The sequence below is a fragment of the Rhyacophila brunnea genome, unplaced genomic scaffold (assembly GCF_057557595.1).
Source record: "Rhyacophila brunnea isolate RB1 unplaced genomic scaffold, BYU_Rbru_1.0 scaffold_9, whole genome shotgun sequence".
Lineage (NCBI taxonomy): Eukaryota > Metazoa > Arthropoda > Insecta > Trichoptera > Rhyacophilidae > Rhyacophila > Rhyacophila brunnea.
Window position 1 is genome coordinate 11,960,216 of NW_028233361.1, and position 24,643 is coordinate 11,984,858.

General features: G+C 30.2%; 1 long non-coding RNA gene across 1 annotated transcript in view; it reads right to left on the bottom strand.

The window, feature by feature from the left end:
• Positions 1 to 411: 411 nt before the first annotated feature.
• Positions 412 to 24,643, bottom strand: part of LOC147063268 (uncharacterized) — a 174,468-nt gene continuing 150,236 nt past the window's right edge. The window contains exon 3 of the long non-coding RNA XR_015072111.1: positions 412 to 526. This is a non-coding gene — a long non-coding RNA (uncharacterized LOC147063268). The remainder of the gene's footprint in view (positions 527 to 24,643) is intronic.

A 24,643-nucleotide genomic window follows, 5' to 3' on the forward strand; every position in this document is an offset into this window, starting at 1 on the left:
AAGAATTGTGATCCCGACTATTGGCAACACCTAAATCCTCAGTATTATAACAAAGGATGTCAACAGATAAAATACGAAAAACACACAAACGTATTTTCAAACAGTATTGGCGCAAATAAGTATTACACAGCACAAATTGAGCAGATCAAATAAAATAGAAGATTAAACAATCACTCACCTTCTTCACGAAGGACATAACATTAGTTGGCAGCATCATGGGTGATGATTGTAGGATAGCTCAGGGGAAGTTGGTTAGAGATTAACTCCAAAGAATATTGTTCTCAATATCCTCCATATTTTGTCACTTCTTTCACTAACTATTTGAATTATCACAATAATTACATATTTATATAGTATGAAAAGCTCACGGTATTGTGTAAAATCAACATTTTTATTTTTATATTTTTTTTTCACTTCTGATAGGAAAATATTTTTTCACTAAAAATAATTTTAAATTTTTTGAATTTATGATATGTCAGATAAATTTTAATTTACTCATTCAAATATCTTCGCATATTTCACGCCCCTGGAAAAAAAGGAAACAATACATTAATATAAGTACATAGTTATAATATGAAAATAATATGTCCATGCTATGCACTGACTTTTTTTTCTAAAAGTATATATTTATGAATGATTAACCCTTTTTATTTAATGTTGAAATAGATAATTTTAGTTCTTGATATCGATTATTGATTTTGATAATATTGTTAGTAAATAATACTTAATTGACATTAAGTACATGAATTATTAAATTATTGCTCGGTAAGTAGTATTTTAATAATAATTACAAGATAAAAAGAACTTTTTATATACCACGTTTTTAAATTTTCTGTTGAATCATATAAACATGACTATTCTATGTATTAATAATTTAGGACAAATAAGGCAATTATCAACAAATCATTTTTTTTGCTATTTTGCAACAAACAAACAAAATATAGAATACTGAAATGTCATTTTGATTTCCATAGTAATGCACGTATATTTTAATAATTTAGTTGCTAGGACCACCCTCTTAGCAACCAATAATAGTGGATTGGATTACGGATTTCTTCCGAAATAACTTTTCATACAAAACAGAATTAACTGAAAATTAATTCAATTCTACTTAAAGATGGCTAAAAGTATTAAAAGAATGCATTGGCATCGTGTTCTGATATATTATAAAAATTTGAAATGTCTATCTAGTTGGGAAGTTAGTTAAAAATTGATTGCAAGATTTGTACTGGACAAACAACTACCGGAAAAACAAGAATACGAGCTAAGAAAAACATGGTAAAAAATACGTAAGAATTTTTAAACATACCAATTAGAAAAAATCTAAAAAAAATTGGACTCACTGATACTCGAACTCATATGTTTCACCTGACGGATGAGTGTTATATCAAGCCATCTATAATTTGTAAGAAACTTTTGTTTTATTCAACGAATAATTCACAAGATTTAAGAATCTAACATTATAATTATTGAACATACATAGTTTTGAAAACACTTCTGAGAAAATATTTTATAACATCTCTCGAGTATCGCACTTACGAAAATGATCCAACACAAAATATATAATATCATCACCTCAATTCTACAACTAGATTGCTCTGATTTGGTCATTGTTGGGAAAATAAAATTTAAACTTTACTTGATTAACATAAATCTAGGCTATAATTAATAATATTTAAAATAAAAATGAAAAATTGCGCTTGTCTAATTGGGAATAATTAAATAATGTTCAATTGTATGAAAAAATATTGTATATATATTATTTTATATATGTAATGAATTTATGGTTTTAAAGTAATCTAATATTTTCAAACGCGAATTCGAAAACAAATAGACGTTAAGTACTTATAGGTACTTTAAAAAAAATATTATTTATATTTAAATGATTATATTATGATATAATAGTTGGTGAAAATGTAAATATGCAGACGTAAATAATGATTTAATCGTGCATATGTGTAAGTTCCAACGAAAAAAGAGTTTTTTATTTTATATGAAGCCTTAGGCATGGTAATTCACAATCCGCAATAAAGAATACATTATGTTAAGAGTAAAATGAATTAAAACTACTAAGTAGTAGATAGAAACTGATTAAAATACCTCGTCTACGTTCTGTATACGTGTCTACGACAGTGCGGCGTCCAATTGTCCGGAGTCCAGTTGTCCTATTCCAGTTATAACTATTGTTTTTACAATTTTACAGGAGAGCAAAAACAAAATTTTGAAATCAATCTGACAAGAGTTAGTTTATAAGACATTTTGAAGTATTTTATATCAAAATAAGCGGAATAAGCATCCCAACAGAAACCTCAAAAAATATTTATTCTAAAAAGATTGAAGTTTTAGCAGATATATATTTTTGTCATATCAACTTTTTTCACATTTGGTCAGATGCAGATATCTATTAACGTTTCTTTGTGACCAATAAAATTGCAGCTCTAATATTTTGCTACATCAAATATAATGTACAATTTAGAACATGTTATGAAAGAAAATTTAAAAAATGAAGAAACTGCAGTTATAACCATTTACCGTCACAGTATCGATAGTTCCCATTAACTTCTGACTTACCTTATTTTATCATTTTGTAGAGAAGGACATGTAGAATAATATTCAATAGCTATCTCAAAAACAGAGAAAATCAAGTTATCTAGTTGTAGTATTAATTGAGGTGACGATATATTATGTAATGTAATATTTATTGGAAAGAAAGTAAGTAAAAGTAAGAAAATAGATAATTACACACTCCTTCTTTAATGTTGCACGAAGAATACATAATTTATTTATCGATTGACGGTTTTATTGAAAATTTTAATATATTAATAGAGTTTGAATAGGGATTCCAATCCCGGGATCTCGAGCTATTTTTGATACCTATGAATTTCGGGATTGATAAACATAATCCCGAAACTTTCGGGATTGATCTTTTATATCAATTTTTATGGAAAATAAAATAAAAACGAAAATATAACAGAAAAAATACTTTTAATGACAAATAACTACATTAGAAATAAACTGAGTTTGAATAAAGTTTGATTTATACCCATGTGTAAGTTGCCAATTCATTTTATTTTTTCACATAAATTAATAAAAATTAGAAAGATTGGAAAAAAACAATGCTTAGCACTATTAACAAAGTAATTCCACCACGATCTCATACGTTTTACGGCAGTTTCATATTTGGCTGACTAATTAGATTTATGAAGCGGAGAGGCCATAAGTACACCATGATTTGCTTTACTATTTTAAATCTCGCTTACCCATTCATTAAGTATTTACTATCAGAAATAGCAATCTCATATTAAATTCACATTAATATTTATATTACAATATTATTTACTCCATTAAACTTATGTATTTCCAAGATTGACCGTATACAATATTAACAATAAATGTCTTAAATAGTATAAATTATACTAGATTTATTTTTGACCGATTTTATCAATGTTATTTTTTTATAAATATAAAATTTTTATATTAACAATGGAAAAAAAATGCCAATCCCGGGACCAGTCCCGGGATCCCGGGATTATCAAATTGTAATCCCGAAATCCCGGGATCAGAATTTTGGCTCGGGATTGGATTTCCTAAGTGTGATAATACATAGAAATATTATTAGAAATGGCAAAGGAACTGTGTTTTAATTCCGATTCAGAATTATACTTACCAAAGCGGCTGAAATGTATCACCCTACTATCAACTACAAACTGCCACCTACCAGTAATTTGTAGAAGTTATTTATTTAATAATTTATTTGTAATTATGGTAAAAATGAACCTACTCTAGTGAGAATTTAATTATTTAATTAATTGTAGGATTGTTTTTCGCAAACATTCTAATAGCGTACAGTGGCGCTAAAATCCTTTATAATTAAACGAGACATGTGAGACCGCAGAAGGCTTTAGGGGTTGCCAGTAGAAAAGGAGATGCGGTGACGAATAATAAAGGGTGGATTCCGCAACACGCCTTTTTGTGTGACAGCGTTTCTCAATCATTTTCTCCTTACATCCCAATCTAGACCACAAACAAAACCGATAACCAACTCTATATATATACCTATCTACATTTTTATCTAAATATTTTTAATATAAAGTAATCGTACTGGTCATTACTATATTATTATTTTTTACTAGTGCTTATCGTAATAATATCTTTTCTCAAAGCATTTAGCGTTGCAGGCACGTATTATATATTTTTTTTAAACTTAAATTTCTATGGTAGAATTCGATTATTGTATTAAGTGTGTTATAACGTTATTAAATTCTTTAGTTCGAAGCAGACTTGAGTGTGGGTCTATTGTTTGGGCACCTCATCAGTTGAAGTATGGCCTTATGGTGGAGAGGGTACAGAAAAAATTCTTGTGACTCCTTTACTTGAGGTTGTATGGATACTATCCGTGGCTTTATCCAACTGACTTTCTCTTAGGCATGCTTACATACTGCAGTCTGCAATTTAGAAGAAATATTTATTTCGCTACATATTTTTTTTGACTTATACGAGGTATAAATGAGAACATGCGTGTCCTTGATAACTATCTTAGAAATAGAGACCATCAGTTGTTTATTCTCCCAAGGTGCAGAACCAACCTGCCACTAGTAATGCCAATTGGGAGGGCGATAACTATGTTCAACAATTCAATTGCTTCGGGTGTTGATATATTCCACCTACGTGAAAATGAATTTAGGTGGACGTTGTTTTATAAATTCTTAAAATAGGGTCTGTTTAACTCATTCGGTGTAATTCCTTGTACCTATCTAATTTTTCTACTGATCTATCTCTTATTTTATGTTTCTATATATTTCTTTGTTTCTAAATGTCATGTTGTGAACGTCTTAAACTTATAATTTGTAATGTCCGCAATATGTTAAAAAATAAATAAATTCAATTGAAAAATTGAATTGAATTGAATTGAATAAAGATTAACTTATTGCTATGATTTTTCAACTATCAAAACTTGGTTTCAAAACCATTATTAAATTTAATTAAAATCATAACCAAAATAGCTATCGACTTATAAAAAATCTGTAGAATTTAGTATATTAATATTATCATCTGTATAAATTAATGGTGACTTACGTATTTAATTTATAATGAATTTAATAAAACAGTTCTCACTTCGGAACACATTCCTCGTGAAAAGTATTCATGATCCGAGTGTTTTATGTTGGGATCAGAAAATTTTCTTTTAAATCTGTATATTTTTTTCCACTAGAAACCCGAAATGTGAAATCCACTCAGTTTTTGTAAGCCCGATGCATTGTTGTCAAATCTATTGTATTTTTTTATGTCGCGTCTTTTTATTCGTATATGACTTTATTTGGGTGTTTAGACTCTTTTGCGGCCGAATATTGGTATATGGCGACTGTTAGCAAAAGGTTTGTCAACACGCTGTATGAAATTAATCATGTTTACACTAATGTACCAACGTAATTTATTATATTTTGTTATTTATGTTTCGTTTTCTAGATGATGTTACATGTTATAATGAATACAACGCTTTCTAAATAAAATATATTTGTAAAATATGAGATTAAAATCTCAACGCGGTGGTCCAGTATGGAAGGCAACAGCTTTTTATCTGCTCCGAGCTTAATTCATAATGAGATCACAATTAATTTATATTTTTTATTCAAACATTTAAATTATGATAAAACCAAAAGCAATCCTCACCAAAGGCACTTAAAACGAGCAGATCATTAACTATGTCTATCTTGGACAAAACATGTCAATTGTCAGTAATTGTGTGTATGACGAGATTGCCCGCAGAACCAAACTGGCATACAAATAATTACAAGATAAAGCGACGAGTTTGGGGCGTTTACCCGTTGGAGATGCCGGGTTTGATTCCCGACCGGTTGGCTTGCTTTTTTCAAAAGAAATTTTTTCTATTGGTTGTGATATACTCTCTCAGTTAGTGTTTTTCTAAATTATATAATGTTCAATAATCAGAATGATATATTCTTAAATCTTGTGAATTATTCGTTTGAATAAAAGAAATAGTTAATTAAAAATTATTAGCAAGTACAAGAAGTTGCCTAAAAAATATTGGAGAAATTCCTAGACGTCGGTTAGTAATCGTTGTAATAGTAAAATAACTACCTACTTTGATTTAATAAACAAAAATCGATTGCCGAAGTAACATGATTTTGAAGAGCGCTGAGTGGTAGGTATTTAATAGCCAATAGCTTAAATATTTGTCGTCATTAGTATGTCTTCCGTAGCATAATGGCTGAATGCGACGAGTTTGGGGCGTTTACCCGTTGGAGATGGCCGGTTCGATTCCCGACCGGTTGGCTTGCTTTTTTCAAAAGAAGTTTTTTCTATTGGTTGTGATATACTCTCTCAGTTAGTGTTTTTCTAAATTATAAAATGTTCAATAAAAAGAACTTTTTATATACAACGTTTTTAAATTTTTTTTTGAATTATTATGCTCAATATGCTCAAACTTGTAATTGATATGAAGTAAATAAAAAACAAACGAACAAACAAATATAGAATACTAAAATCTCATTTTGACATTTCATTTTGATTTCCATAGTAACGCACGTACATATTAATAATTTAGTTGCTAGAACCACTCTCTTAGCAACCAATAATAGTGGATTGGATTACGGATTTCTTCCGAAATAACTTTTCATACAAAACAGAATTAACTGAAAATGAATTCAATTCTGCTTAAAGATGGTTAAAAGTATATATAGACATTTGAAACTTTTAGAATATATCAGAACACGATGCCAATGCATTTTTAAATACTTTTAGCCATCTTTAAATAGCATAGAATTCATTTTCAGTTCATTCTGTTTTGTATGAAAAGTTATTTCGAAAGAAATCCGTAATCCAATCCACTATTATTGGTTGCTAAGGGGGTGGTCCTAGCAACTAAATTATTAATATATACGTGCGTTACTATGGAAATCAAAATGACATTTCAGTATTCTATATTTATTTGTTGCAAAATAGCAAAAAAATGATTTGTAGATAATTGCTTTATTTGTCCTAAATTATTAATATATACGTGCATTACTATGGAAATCAAAATGACATTTCAGTATTCTATATTTGTTTGTTTGTTGCAAAATAGCAAAAAAATGATTTGTAGACAATTGATTTATTTGTCCTAAATTATTAATACATAGAATTGTCAAGATTATATGATTCAACAGAAAATTTAAAAACGTGGTATATAAGAAGTTCTTTTTATCTTGTAATTATTATCATTTAATTCATTAAATGTCCAAAAATACAAATTAATTAGTAATACTTAACTGCTTCTTTAAATAGTGTGTAAGTATAGTTTTTAATTATTATATAAAATAACAATTATAATATAAACAATAATAATTTGTTAATAATATAATAGTAAGTTTCTAACGAAGCTTGTCGTAGACTCTCTACGCCAGTAAATTGACTATTGTGTACGCCGTAGCAACGTAGAGCCGAAGGCAATTTTCAGTCACGAAGCTTAGATCCAACAATATGTATCTGAATACATCAATAGTGAAGTCAATTTACTGAAGCGAACGGAACTCAGCTAATTAATAGTTTGAACTTATTGAAATCTGCTATGTTTTTGATATTTAACGTAGTCAACAAAGATGTTAGTTAATTAAAATTACGTACTGCAAGAGGCACAAATAGAATTTTACAACAGCTTCAAAATAAATTCAAGTAATTTACAGACTAAGAGGATTAATATTTTGTTCAATCCTAGATAATAAAATAATAGTCATATCATTATGGGGATAAACAACTCAATCCGTGTCAGCATATTGTAGAGTCCAATTATGGCAAATTCAGTAAATAGCTTGATGCAGTTATTGTATCCTCGATATTCATTTTCCCAATATAGTCAGCTACATCCGATGACGCAAACTCCATTATAGTAGCAGACTAAATTATAATATTTATTTCCTAAATATTCTTTTGAAGATATTATTTTGATTGTGGATACGTCAAAATCATAATTCATTGGACATGTCATTTGAATATAATATGTTCCCGGTCTGTTAGAATCTCAGTCTCTATAGCGCTCCGCATAACATCTCATTCTGTCGAGATTCGGACTTCAGAAACAGTATCATAAGTATTGTAACAAAACTACTGTAGCATACTCTTGTACCGACTGTTTACGCTGCAAATAAAACTCGCTCTTAAATACATCGGAGCAACCACCAAATCTCGGCCTCTTCATCCATCACACCATGGCTCCAACAGTGATGACTACCCACATCATTAATACTTATCTCGTTTACTTTATTCTAAATAAATGTATTAAAATGCTTTGAATCTAAATAGATCCAACCTTTTCTGGGTTTTATTTTTATTTAAAATTGTGTATTTTTATATAATATTTTATGGAAGCACTCATTATTGTATAATTACATAAATAACGCTATTACAATGGCTTTCTATTTAGCGTAAATGATGGAAAATAAAATATAAATAATCATAATAGATACTTTAAACGATTAATTCTTACAAAATGTTGTAATAACACACGTACGCCAGAAACTGTCTGTTTGTCAGGGTACAGGGTTGAAATAAGTTGTAGGCCAAATTATTACGTAATTAGTATTATTAGGGTACACGTAAAGTATACGCCTTTATAAAACGAGAAAATAATAGTTCAATGTTATTCATGTGTAAAATAATAATTAATCTGAAATAAACACGAGAATCACTAAATAATCTATTTTGAGCATGATTTACCTTTACACGGGTAATTGTTTGGAATATCATGAATTCTATCAACTATCTGTTATATTTTCACGTAATTTTAGGTGTATACTATGGCTTATTAGATGAAGTATAGTCTAAAAATATGCTGAGATGTTACAAGATGGAATGACATATACTTACTTTGTTATTTATAATCATTTTGTATCAGCATAATAACTGTATATCAGAACCGGCGTGTCTTAATTTCACTGAGTTAATTACGAATGTTTTGAATATAATTCCAGGTGTACTCATATGTAGTAGGTATCTCTATTCAAATTACTAAAACATATGCCATGTATGAATACTATGTATTGATACTTCGGAGTGAAACAGCCTTGTAGTGGCTACGCTGATTAGATCATAATGTGAGGATTGATCACGATGCCGTAAGGATTGATGGATAAAAAGGATAAAAAAACGGGTTGTATAGAGAACGGCGACATTTATTTACAACGAGATTATTACAAATTGTAACGCGTACACGCGTACTTCATATAATATTGTAAGTAAGAAGGTCAAAAACCAGAGTAACCGTTATCGATCTGGATGGATCCAATCCTGAAAGCAAGAATTAAAATTAATAATCATACGGGTTTAGCTACTGAATGGCGAAAAAAATTATCTTCTTCCACCCGTGGTTTTGGGATGATATTCCCTTTCACTCTGCGTCAGTGTCTGGCTTAGTTCAACCAGCTTCGGTTGCTCACCCTTTTAGATATTCGCTAATATAAAATATTCAGGTATCCGGTATATCTACAATATTTTTACAGCTGGTATTTTATGAGTAATATTATTATTAGTCTCCGGTCAATGCTATTGTAATTTTATTTACACTGAAATTAATAAAATATATTAAATTACAAAAATGCAGATATCTTATCCTAAAAATAATAGGTACTCTAATTTATAATAAATTTTGGTATGTTAAATTATACTTTTAACATCCAAAATTTTATAAAACGTATGCTATTTTTACTTTTTTTCAGTCAATCTCATCATATTATAAATGATATAAGGTAGCTGGATACTAGTTCAGGACTCCTTTGGGAATCGGGTCCCTGGGAGATGATACCCTTATGACGGTATCAATATTCATAATCAAATAAGTTGTCCAGTTTTAATACCGTGGGTAGCAGATATTCATATATCTCGTGCCTTCAAAATCGACAATTTTTTTTTTTCAATGTGCACTTGGATTCAGAGCATATGCCAAGTTGAGTGAGTGGCAAACAATCAGTTTCAGTTTTTACTATTGATATAAAAAAACTTTGAAGGCGATCATAATCTACATCAGATTGTAGAGCCAATAAAAACACTAATCTATGATGTAATAAAATTTTTTTTTTATTCAATGAATAAGACACAAGATTTGAGAATGCAATATTCTATCTATTGAATATACATAATTTGAAAACATCTTGTGCATATACACACTAGAAAAAAACATGTTTAAAAAAAATACGACACCCGACGGGTGCTGGATTCGCGCCAGTATGTTGTCCAATCTATAGTATGCCTGGGCATCTTAGTTAATTACAGCGATTTTAAATAGTAGTTGTTACATGAAATGCTTATCGAATCGCGTTAGTTGACTATCGGTTTTAGTACATTACGAGTAAATTAAGGTAGATATCAATTAATTTCTTATTTACTAACCGACGTCGGGGATTACTCCATGAGATAAATTGTTATTAATAACAAATAATTAGCATTCTATAATATGATATTAACAATGGTACTACTGTAAACTGTAACAAGTATTTAGGCATCCTATTTTATATAGAATTTAAAATATAATACATATTGTATTTGTTTGATAAATACTCAGCTTAGAGATAAAGTATTGTAGTATTTTATTAAGTATATAAAAAACATCGTTTTTAATACAATTATTATAAAATTTGCCTCTGTCAAAGCTTGGAAAGCTGTACGTATGAATTTGTTTGAAATATGGCTTAACTTTGAAGCTCGTTATGTTTATGTAAGGCAAAATAGGTATCCATGTTTTTGCAAACTCCTTTCCCAGCTAGTGCTGTAGTAATTTTATTAATGGCTCGTTATAAAGGTTAATAGGATGTATGTGTTTCTACTACATCAGTATTTCAACATAAAAAAATTTGTGATTTAATATTTTTTTCTATTAAATTTGCGTAAGATATTTGATATAGCACCTTTTGAATGATCAATTTATTTTCGCGTTAAATGTGATGTGAAAAATATTTTTGATTAGTTTCGTTTGAATTTAAAAAAATGTTGAAAATAATAATAGAAATTCTTCAAATAAATAAATATATTTTGATATAGGTAATCGTTGTTTCAACTGATTCCCAAGTACAAAATGTACATATTTGTATATAATGTATTGTCATACATGATGTATCATACTTGTTGACTTACAATAGTTTATATATGTATTTGGATTTATAAAACATATTAAATTTATAATATGGCCCAAATATATTGGTGAAGTTTGACAAAATCAAAAACAATGGTTGTTTTATAGAACTACGTTATATGGGGACCCCATGTTTAGATTATTTCATCGGATTTTTTTAGAGAATTAATTGTAACCGCATTTTAAATATACGATTTATAATATTATCATGTCTATTTAATTAAGTTAATAATTTTAGTGAAAAATTACCACTTCAGCATGCAGGGAAAGATAGAAGGAGCAAAAGCGTAGGCAGAAGGAGTTGGCTATGTTACATAAATATATTATAATACATAAGTGGTTCATTAATGTCCAAGACATTGGTGATCTGATAGATACGACTGGTCCAGGGTGAGGAGATAAATATTTTTTATCAACCTCTTATAAAGAAGAAAATCTGACTTGGAAAACTAAATATCGCCGTATTAATTATGTCACAATAAATCCATATCATTCAAAAGACAGAAAATAACATATTTACTTTAAAACACTTATTATTAAACAATTAAAAATGTAACCAAACAATTATAATAATTTTAACTATATAATAATAATTATTCAATCATCAAGTTGTATTAATTATTAATTGTATAAATAAAATTACTTAATATAATGTCGTTACACACAGAATTTAATGGTTAAAGCCCTTAAATTGTTCTAACATTATAATATTGTACATAATAAAAAATAAAAGATTTTTTAAAACAAATTGAATAAAATGAAAAGTAGTTTAGAAGTGAGATGGAATAAGGAACCGGAGGGTAGGTTGGTTTGAGTCCAATAATCAGAAGGTTGATGCGTGCATTAAACGAACCCTGGTTTTATTATCTCCTTCCAAATAAATATTATTTAATTATTACAGATAAGTTTACAGAGTATAATTTAGATGGGTGAAATCACGAGTATGCGTTCTTGCGAGATTGATCGGGCGAAGCGACCGATAACCTTACGGTTAAGTCTTTGATAACTGAATGACTGTGCTTGATGTTGCTTTCTTCTACTGAGTGTTTTATATTGATTCGATGCAATAAAAAATGCTGCTATCAACTACTTGAATATTTTTGATAATCATGCTTATGAGGTTTATTGTGCAATGCATGATTCGTTTCATAAATTATAAACAATTGATTTTAATTTAAACAATTATGCAGTTTTAATAATTGCGTAAGATTGATTTCATACAAACAACTTTTGTACATATCATGGTAAACTTACGTAGCATTATTTCTTAATTTTTATTATTGATTATTTGAATTATTATATTATTTTGCTAAATTAGCTTTCTGTTGAAATTTGATTGATTCTCATAAATCGCTTGTTTTACAATTTTAACAATATTATGTTTCAAGTTACATTGTAGTTATAAATTAATGGTTTCCTGCCAAGTCATGCTGGCCGGTAAGGTATTCACCCTACAGTAGAGATGATTGAATTTACAATTGCAGTTCAATGAGTTTGTTGATGTTGCAACCAATTCGTTCAAATGTTTATTTCGATGAATTGTGTAACAACAAATATGATATTATTATACTGTCATAATTTTGTCGAATTGTTCAATATATTCAATCAAATGATTACGTTTACATTGGATAATCCGATACGGCTCTATAAATAATCAATGAACTGGCAACTTCAGGCATATTCGCTATGCCCAAAGGGCGGGGAAACAATACAGAAAACGGATTATTTATTAACGACGCCATCACATCCTGGGACGCATTTGCCGATTTCAGCAAAGCCTGGAATCGGCAATAAAATCCCGTGAAGTTTAGCCGATAATGGCGCGGTGAATACGGGAGCGCCTTGTGAATACAAATTTTACCCCCTTTATTATTATTTCACATAAATAATAATATTATGTTGTGATACAAACGTCCTACGCCGCTGGAGTAGAGTGTGAGGTTAGTTTTGCTTTACTGCAGGCTGACAACTTTACGGCAATAAATTCACGTAGTCTTTTAAAGCGCGAAAACAAACGCAGTAAAATTTAAAACGGCCTCACTAGTTTTAAATAATAACAACACGGCAACAAACTTGTACATCTATTAACACCGGTAAAACCTGTAATTTTTATTTGATACAAAGCTAACAAAATATTTTAGGTACATTTTTCTGAAGTTAAAATCTGAATATACACACGTCACGCTTATCTGGTATGCACTGGTCCGCGTGGCAGCTAGTTCAGAAAAAGGATAGGTAAATTTCTCCTTGGAGTGATCACGTGGAAATATTGACAAAATTCAAAATTATATTTAATACACGTGTATTCGATTAAAGGCACCATCTCACGCTGGCGCTTACATCATAGTTTGTGGATGCTGTGTTTACTTGATTTTTTGTTATATATTATCAACTAACCAATGTGGTCCCAGATCCGAATTCTGGGTCTGACAAGTGTACACATATTGTTTTTGGACCTATTATGGACCTAACAGGTTGAGCAAGTGGCTAACATTCATTTCTCGTAAAAACAAAAAATCTATTGATACAAACCTCCACTCTGTGGAGGCCCATATGATTTTATTAGGGTAAGACATGGTCGAAAAAAAACCAATGTGACGTTGTGAACTATTCTATAAATTGTGAAATTTCATTCTTCATTATTACAACATTTTTTGATCGCTAAGTTAGCCGTTTAAAATAACTTATTTAATACAAATTCATAATTTCTTCATTGTCAGTAAACTGTACATATGACACACACACTCATACGTGATGTTTACAACATAATCACAAAAGTACTAATTTATTGTAAACACTACATTTCAGTTTTACAGTTTTCAATTTATCACAAACGATTAAACAATGTAAAATTTCATTATTTCTGATCATCATTAAATTTACCTCTAAACATCTGTCGAAATACTAAACAACAAAACAACCCAAGAGCACTACACAGAATATTTAGTTCTGGTCATAAAGATATAAATGGAGGAATATAATTAACTATACAATCCACCTAAAAAATTTTATCGAACAAATTGTTCAATATCACGTTCATCTATAATGGCATCAGAGTATATTATGTGAATCCGCCATATCCGCCTAAGTCAGTATTTTGCGCTCCCGTAATGTACTAATGTACGTATCTATCAATTTACGGAATTAGAAGTTTTTTATAATACAAATATATCTAAAATGACTAGGAGTGATATTAGAATTATTATTAATAAAATTTTAGTTTATTGCAGAGGAGAAAAGGATTCTTTACTAAAAACAGAGCTGATACAATATTTAAACAAGCCTGCCATGTGCGCCTTGCCGCCATGACAGGTACATCACTGAAAAGTCTTACGGCGACTACAGCGCCTTCCTGTTATCGCCAATCTCTCGTTGTCGGACTATATACATGAATAGTTGTTGCTATATTTAGTTGTTGATTATACTAATAAATTAATACTTATAATATAAAAAGAAAACTTGACAACAGTAATAAAACGTTTGAAAATGACGTAATGAAAATGATTAGTTTATTATTAAGAGTTTGTTTATTTAATACGTCCACATAAGTTAAATAATTAAAAACGACCAATTGTCCCTTGTAAGTGATTATCTAGTGATGCGGATGAATGTAGTTATGGAAAAAGTTTCTCCTTCTTTTGCCAGTGGTCAAACTGTAGTTCAGTAAAGTTACGCTAGTGAAAGCCACACCAATAAATTTAAGATTTTTTGTGCGTTGCTCACAGCAAACCCTGCAGATAGAAACCCTTTGAATCTATAAATAATTGTATATGTACTTATAAGAATCTTTCCCGATCTGTGATGTCAAGACACTTTAAAAATTAATACTATCTACTGTGAATACCAGATGAAATTGTTATCAAATTTCTAATTGGTTTAAATTTTGTGCTACGAGTATCTAGCAACCCGGGGTTTGTTTTTCAGCATTTTTGGACAATATGCATAATATTCAATTGCTGCTTGTGTACTAAAAGTAAATTAACATATTCTTACAATATTGCGGGAATATATATTATTCTTAAATATTATGAACGATACATTTTCACCAAATATGTTGAATTTTCTTCTGGGTGATACCTACTGAGATTTTTCTACAAAAATCTCAGTGTGTATCACATAAAATTCATTTTCAGTTCGACATGAGTAAATTTAAACATAACCTATTAATGTAATTTAGACATTTCATTTCCATTTCTATTTGTATATACATAATTATTATCCTAGTTGTCCGTAATAAGCTATAATTTTTATAATTTTCGTTGGTTGGTTGCGTTTTTTAGTGGACTGTAATTTGGAATAATTGTGGATGTGGATTCTGGAGGAGGACGGTTTAAACGCGTGTCAATCCCTGCACTAACCTTGATATTGTTCACTTGTAGGAAAACGGTTCTGGTTATCACTTGTACGGTATACACTTACATATAAGAATGATAAAGACAAGTTTGTTTGAGACACCTTGTGCTGGTAACATGGCTTGATAAGTGGTGTAATTAACTGAGTTCTTAATGAGACATTCGAATTGAATTATCGCTTGGACTACGGTTACAGGGTATCAAATTGACACGGTCGCTGTCTGGGAATAACTGACATTATCAATCATGGTCGATTGATAACCCGTGATTGCGTTAGCGCCTGGACTTGCGACAATAATTTTGATTATAGGTAATAGAAAAATATTGGAATGAGGGCGACCATAATTGGCCCAACCTTAGGTGTATGCTTCAACTCTATACAAGAAACTTTTTTACAACATTTTTTATTTAAACTATCTTTAAATAATATTATGTTAATTTGATATATAATCAGAAAGCCACTTCACTTGTATAATTTGCCACATCTGAATATATATATTATTATGGTAAGCCAAAAAGCAAATTCCCATTTCGTTAAAAACTTCTATAACAGAAATAACTCACTACATAATATAAAGAGAATAAATGCATTCGCTTCGGTGCCTGATAAGAAGGAATACCGAAAGCAAAAGGTAGGACTTTTAAAATAGAATAGTACAAAACTTAAGCCAAAGAATCCACACTACCAAATTTTAGTTACTAGGTATGGATTTTATTCACCCGATATTTTAGATTTTCATAATATTATCGACAAAACAGCTGATCAAAAAATATTTATAAATTTATCTATTATCGGCTTGCTGTCAACATGTTGTAAGGGAAAATGGCTTCTTTGAATTTTATTACAAAAATGTGTGTAGTTTTAGTCTTTTTCAATAAATATTGCAATATTTTATCAATCGAATTATGTATTTGCTACCCAGCAATCTACCTTTCTTATTTACTAGAATTGAATAATGATATTTGGATTCAATCTCCAAATTTTATTAACCCAAAACTAATTACAACAAGTTTAGTTAAAACTGGGGTGAGGATAATTTATAAGTAGGTGTATAATATCTGTATTTAAGCAGTGAACGAGTTTTACTTATTTAATTTAGTTTCTTGATTAGAAAATAGGCAATGTTATATTTTCGTCAACTGATTTAATTCTCCACCGAATCCCAAGAGTACATTGGCACGTCCGCATTACAAACACTTGAGTTCGTGAGCGGACACAGCAGCCTTCAGCGATTGAGGTTATCACGAAGAGATGCTTTATGTGGCTGAGACATGTGTTCCAGATGCCGCGAGAGAGTGCGATACTTCGTACCTTTGTAACACAGTCTCAAGGGCTCCGTCGCCATGGCCGGTCCTCCCTCACCCTGCAGTGGTGCTACAAAAGTGATCTACGCGCTGCAGGTCTGGCATGGCGGGAGGCGCGAGAGTTGGCGATTGACCGAAATTATGCTTAACCTATGCCCCAATTATTACTGGGGCGTAACAGGGTAAACGAAGAATAAGAATGTTTAATTCTTTGATACTTTAAATTCTAAAATGTAACGATATATTATTAAAATTGATATATGTATGTTAAGAGTTAAGATATAGTTATCTTTAATGTAGCAAGGTAAAGCAATTTGACGGGTAAGGGTAGAAGGGGTTTTAGCACTTTAAGGGTAAGATTAAACAACAATTAGCTACTAGTCTACGGAGCCTTTAAAAGCTCGCTATATCAATAATCATAGTTAGTAAGAAGTAACGCAACTGTTGAGTTTTCTGTTCGGTGAAACTTTATACTAGTAGAGAAAACTGGGGTAATTTATCACCCCAGTTTCAAGTAAGTCGAAAAGTAGAAGGGTCAAGTTTTTTGTTTGTCAAGTTTTAGCGGATAAGAAGGGGACGCGTGACAGGAATGGTAATGTGTATTAAATGGCAAGAAATATCTTAGAAAAACCTTTTAATGTGCTAATGGCTCTTTGGGGGAAGTTTCACCGACTATTACACCGCGGCGAAATTATTTCCGTTATGTGCTTTATTAAAATTTATTTCGCGCCAACAATGAATGGGCTTTTATTACTCTTTTTTAATTAAAATACGCACAATGGATTATTATTGTTATTACTTATATTAATTTAACACCAAAACGCAAGCAGAGGCTCCCAAACATTTTTAGTAGGTACCATACCATATTATAATATTAGGAAAGTAAAGAGTTACGATAGTTTTTATAATAAATTGTTGTGTCTATCTGTTAATAAAATAAACTGAAGTAATATTACGCAGGTAATCACCAAAGCCATCCGCTCACGTGTAGAATACTAAAAAAAGACATCAATGGCGGCTCGCTGACGGCAAGACTGAAATCTCTCAGTTTCAAAACGTTCGCGACCGAAACCGAAGAGGCGCGACATGCTAGTCTCCCAGTCTCTCAGTTTCCAGTCAACCATAAAACAGTGGTACCAATATTAGTAGATTCGATGAAAAATCATATTTTATTACCAAAATTGGTGACACTGAATTAAACTGAATAAGAAATAATAACCCAAGACGTTAAAAGTTAAAGATGGGCGAACCGATTTTTAATTTAAAATATTTGGCAGATGTTGAGCAGTGTATAATTACAGGCTGCCAAATAATTGCCTCAAAGATATTATGGAAAAGAAGTTTAGAATAAAGTAGGAAAGACAATGGGTTTGTCAGTTTGAAGTAATGAGATTATTAGGTTTCAGTAGCGCCGTGTGCGGACCATCAGTCACTGGCCAGTTTATGAGTTCTATCACCAATCAGATCGTCAGATTTTAGTTTCTGCGTGAGCGGATGGCTTAATTGTATTAATTGTCGAGAGAAAATACAGTAATAATCCAAAAATTGAAGACAATAAGACAATAAAATTCTGTTTGTTTGCACATAATGAATTTCATTATTGTTATTTTTGTAAAATCATCCGCGCCTTGTTAAACTTTTTCCGCATGCCGTAATTTGAGGAACGCTGCTGTACAGTATTATTTTGTGTTATATTCGAGTACGGTCAGATACAATGGACTTTGAGGTGAAAAATGTGTCTGTTTTTTTAAATTTGCCGCCCACTACCCAACCCAACATGGTAAGAACCGTTTTATAGGATGAATATAATATAATTTTCAATGCGCCATTTCTCTTATACTGCAAAGCATACTAACTCCCTCACTATGAGCGACAAATCAATAAATTCAAAACAATATTACCAAATAAATTTAAAAAACTTTTACTATTAACTTCACTTCATGCATTGGTTAATGAATTGACTCATTGAAGCAATCTGCACCAATTTTACGCCAAGTGATTTTGGACAATCAGTATAAATTATTACTTATCGTTTGATAAAGAAGTACTCGTCGTGCTCATTATATCATAAGATATAATGAGCAGTCGTTATCAAACCTTTCAATCAAGCAGTTCACAAAAAATCTCTCAATTAAATAATCGTTCCTCGCATACTGTGTTCGCAATAGACATAACATTTCCAAAATAATATAGGCCTACTGTCATTTATTATTAAAATAGACATGAAACAATTAATAAACAACCATAAAAACAGTTCTGTGCTTATCAATAAAATATGTAACCATATAAAAAAAACTAAAGTTAGTAATTGGACGTAATACAAAATTAAAATATAATTAAAATTACGAATTATGTCCTTGGTAATTATTCCGTCACTAGAATTACTTAGTAGCCCCACACTTTTCCTTAGTCGTGGTTTAAATTCTTTTGAGATTATATCGTATCTAACGAAGAAAAAAAATAATTTTACGATTACATAGTTGCCGAACCAGGTAAGTTTTTTGAAAACTTATTTTTATTATTTCATTTACTTCGTGTGATTATATTTTTTTTTTTAAGAAATACACAAAAATGTTTTAGATTTTTTTTTTAAATAAAAAAGTCTATTATCTGTTATCACAGCAGATGTTTTTTAACCAAAACTTTTTCAAACTTTGTAATCAGATATACTTTTAATCTCAAACTTACCTCTCTTATCCTTAAATACCTTTTCACAAGTGTAAACTCGAGGACTTTTGACGGTTAAAGGGAGATAGATTGCAACTTTTTTATTAGATTATCTCTCGAGTTATCGTCATTTTCTTTTACAGATTCCAATAGCACTTTCTATGAATTGGGAAAGCCATCGGAAAATCGTTAAAAAGAGAAATTATAAGTGAGTCAGTAAATATCGTTCCAATGGATGAAAAGTTTCCTAAGTACGATTTTTACATATTATCTAACAAAAAAACCATATCAATTGTTATGTTCCTTAAAATGTGTTCGACAGATATGAAGACAATTAAAAAATCTTATTTTTTTTGGTCCATATTGACTACTTAATCTGCAAACCAGCTAACTGCACTTTTGAGCAAAAATGAGATTTTGACAAAATTTTGGTATAAAACATGTTTTTTATATGCTCACACCAATTTTCAAACTCCTAAACCTATAAATAAATGCGATACCGTTCTTCACACAAAACAGCCAATTGCAGATGCTAAATTTTCAATATCGTAAATGGAACAACTCCGCACTTTATTATATATATATATATATATTATAAATATTCTTTATATATAAAAGGAAGCTAAAATAGAGTAATTTATAGCGCAGCTTATTTGTAAGAAAATTGTATTTTTTAAATTGCTAAATTCCGCTCGATAGTTAAATTATTAAGTTTTCTCTCCTCTCTGAATAATTTGCCCAATGGAGTTAGCTGGTTTGCAAATTAAACAGTCGATATTTTCTCCTTATGATGAAAATTTGGACATTACGGTTCCCATCCCATAGACTGATTACAAGTTTCTTCCAATGTCTATTTTTATATAACTCAATAAGATATTAACTATTCCTTTACGATGCTAATAAATTCCGTCCGTTCCTGAGATGTCACTTTGGGTTAGCGTTTGAGATTCACAATATATTACAGATAAAAGAAAAATGCATATTTTGGCAGTATACATAAATCTTACAATCATCTTGAGAATATTTCTATATATAACAGCCTACAAGTCTTTATACTATCTTGATCTCACAACTTACTTTCTTATCTCTATCTCACAACCTCATTGAGTATCTCACTATTTGTCGCATATACTTATGGAATACGACGCTCTGTTTACATTATGCATTTATAATTTATGACAGGTAAATGAAATCTGATGAACATCTATTAATTATGTGCATTTAATGGATAATGCTATCGAATCTGAAAATAATAATATTTAATTTTTTTTTTCGACCATGTCCGATCCTGATAGGATCATATGGGCCTCCACAGAGTGGAGGTTTGTATTGACAGATTTTGTTTTTTACGAGAAATGGATGTCAGCCACTTGCTCAACCTATTAGGTCCATACCCTGACACACACAAATTGAAAAACAATATGTGTACTTGCCAGAACGAAAGATTCGAACCTGGGACCCACGGCTTTATAGTCCAACGCTTATGCCGCGCGGCCACCGTGGGCGTCAATTTAATTAGATTCTTTATGATTCTAGATAACCTAATGATTCTTGATGATTCTAGGAAGAGCCGAAATATTGACGACGACATGCATATTAACTGACATATTTACAGTGACATCACAGTAATGGTATAGTTAAGAAAATATAAAATTACTTTGAGATTTTAATACAATAACAATTAAAATAATATTTCCATTTGAAAAACCTCAAAAATAAGTATTAGAGAGAATCTTAAAAAAAAAGTAGATCAAGTGGGTGTCAAATCCTCATAACGTATTAGTGTTCTTATCCTTTGAGCTATCGATTCGACTATGACTCATGCAAATAAATCAAATCTAATATTTTTGTATCATCGGAAGTATTTAAAACTTTGCCAAGATAAAACGACCAGCTTGTGATTGAGTTGAGATGTTATGATATTACTAACACGATGTGTATTATAAAATCGGGGGTTTACCATTTTTTCTAAAATAAATCCGGTTGTTTGGCTTGTATTCTACTTTGACGTAACATATTGAGACATAAATTATTATTAGAGATGGTTTTCAACCGATGCTTTATCTAGATTTTTTTTCTAAAGCATATTCACTAAGTACGTAATCAAATTTATTATGTACGTATATTTTATTTGATTGTAAAAGATAAAAAAAATGAGACATAGGAACGATGTGTTTCATTTTATGTTTTTTATTATATAAAACAATCTGTTACCAAAATAGACCTCTGTAAAAAGGTATAATAAAATATTCACATGAAATCTTTTTGCCGTTCAAAATGATTGAATCAAAAGAGTCCTTGAATATAATTGGACCGACTTGTGATCAAAAACAAGATTTACATACTAGAAACAGTGCCGTAGGAGGTAAAAGATATGATAATTTAGAATACTGCATACTGTTATACAAATGACTGTTTAATACCTCGTTATTATAAAATATGTATTAAGAGAACAGAAAGCTCCAAAAAGCTGTTTAAATATCTTACTTATGGTGTTCGCTCGCTCTCATCGATTTTTGTTAAAGCTCAGGAGTTCGACGCAGTAATTAAAAAAATAGCATAATGGCGTTTTAACCTGGTTGGTAGTAAAACTATAAATAATTACAAGATAAAATTTTTTTTTTTATATATAACGTTTTTAAATTTTCTGTTGAATCATTATGCTCAATATGCTCAAACTTGTACTTGATTGAAGTAAATAAAAAACAAACAAAATATAGAATACTGAAATGTACTTTTGAAATTTCATTTTGATTTATATATTAATAATTTAGTTGCTAGGACCACCCCCTTAGCAACCAATAATAGTCTTTTAATTTTTACGGATTTTTCTGAAATAAGTTTCCACACAAAACAGAATTAACTGAAAATGAATTCAATTCTGCTTAAAGGTGGCTAAAAGTAGTAAAAGAATGCATTGGCATCGTGTTCTGATATATTATAAAAGTTTAAAATGTCTAGCTAGTCGGGAAGTTAGTGAAAAATCGATTGCAATATTTGTACCGGACAAATAAGAATATGAGCTAATAAAAACATTGAAACAAGACATCACGACCGAAATATTCCGATAGAGTGAGTATTCGGCATTTACTTGATAAATCACATTTATTGACACATATCATGTCGTATCGTATTTATGTATAGTATCAAATTCATGTATATTATGTAAATTTATGCTATAATTTGGTTTCTATCTCATTTTTGACTAACTTTAATGGCTGCATCTTCATGGTCTCATCATTTTTTATAATAATACCTATCATGCAACATTACAATTTTCATTAGTTGTATTATAAGGTAAACCAAATACTACTTTAAAACGTAAATTTAATAATTGTATATAAAATATAATAATATAAATATCCGGCATCAAATAGTTTAACGACACATTTATGGGTTCTAGGATAGTGGCGTTCACTAAACAAGTCAATAGTTCGTACGTTAACATATTAAAATTCACTATATCACAGTTCACCGTGAGCTGTCGTACTGAAAAGAAATAGCCGTGGGTATAGTATTGAGATTAAAAACAACGCGTTGTTCGTGACGCATTACAAACTGCAATGTCTTAATTATATTAAATTCGAATTAGTCGAACAATAAAAGTCATCAGACATAGTTAAGTAACTTTTGCTTCTATATTTATAACGAAGGATTTATTGTTTATAGTGTCAATATTGTCTATTCGCATATAATGACTGTAATATGCTTGTTAAGATTTTATCGAAAGTCATTTAGTGAAAAATAAATATTTTCGATTTAAGCAACAGTTTAATAACTAATGTACCGTAGTGACTTTTGCATCTTAAAAAACACAATTTTATGCTTTGGTTGACACGTTCAACTCAAAACAGCCTTTTTGAGGGTTGGTGACTTTTGCTTGAACGGTGACGAAATTTACGAGAACCTACTTGAATCATTCAAAATTTTATATAAATACATACCTACGATATGATTGTATTTATAAATAACTTACCTACGTTGACTGTGGTACGGTTAACTGCATACGTTCGAATACATACGGACACGAGTTATCATATTTACAATTATTTCACTAAATCTTTGAAAATCATCTGAAATTAGAAGTTAGAAAGAGAAATTACTTTAATTAAAATAACCAATAAATATATATATTTATAGATATATTAATATTTAGCTTATGCATACGTGTAACATTTAAATTCTTAAGAGCGTACATAAGTGAAACGGAAAATAATTTTCAACAATATGTGGGACGTAATTTTGGCCGCGTTGCCAGTCGGAGAGCAATAGTCGACTTGTGAGCACGTCAACTCGTTTTGTGATGGTGTCAGAGGAATTTATTCTTAAATCGTGTAAAGATGACTAAAAAACGTTCCGTATGTACTTGAAAAATAAAATACGTCAATGAATATACTACTATTATTACGAATATAATAATAAACATAACATTAAAAGGACACATGTTGAATTTTTATGAAAAATTACATTTCGTTTGGCTCGCGTCATTTGCACAATCCGGGCATCGCCTAGTCACGATATTTTTAGGCCATGCCTCAGCTGAAGTATAGCCTTAACAACATAATCTTCAGAGTTAAAGTCGCACCCTCGCAACTAAACTGCCACAATCCAAAAAACGTCAAACAGAGAAAATCAGCTTTTAAGTTTTTACCTTTCGCATTTTTGTACTGAGTTTTTGAAAAATGTTTAGATATTGAATGAAGTTTTGACTTGAATTTGATGACTTAGAGATATAAAATTTTCGGTACGTATACTATGAACGATAGACAATGAAATGTAGTAATTAACTGAAAACACGTAGATTTTGACTTGTGGCGGTTTAGTTGCGAGGGTGCAAGGTCAGTTTGTCTTCTGAATATGGTTGCTTCAAGACAACCGCGAGTAAAATAAGAAATGGTTGAAAATGCAAAATTTAGAAATAATTAATATATACCTATATGAATAATGTTAATTGGATTAATAAACTATATATAAAAGCGTGGTAAAATTATAAAATAGTTAAGTACAAAATAAAATAACAAGTTCAAAGAATACGATAACGCAATTCAAACGAAAATACGATCGTATGTATTTATCAATACTGATTTGAAATGGCTTCCTCGCCACTGGGGAGAGGAAAGTCTACCTTGGAAATAAATAAAATAAACGAGCGCTTTCTCCGGCGTTTGTTGTGGGTATATTTCAATGAGTATTGTTATCA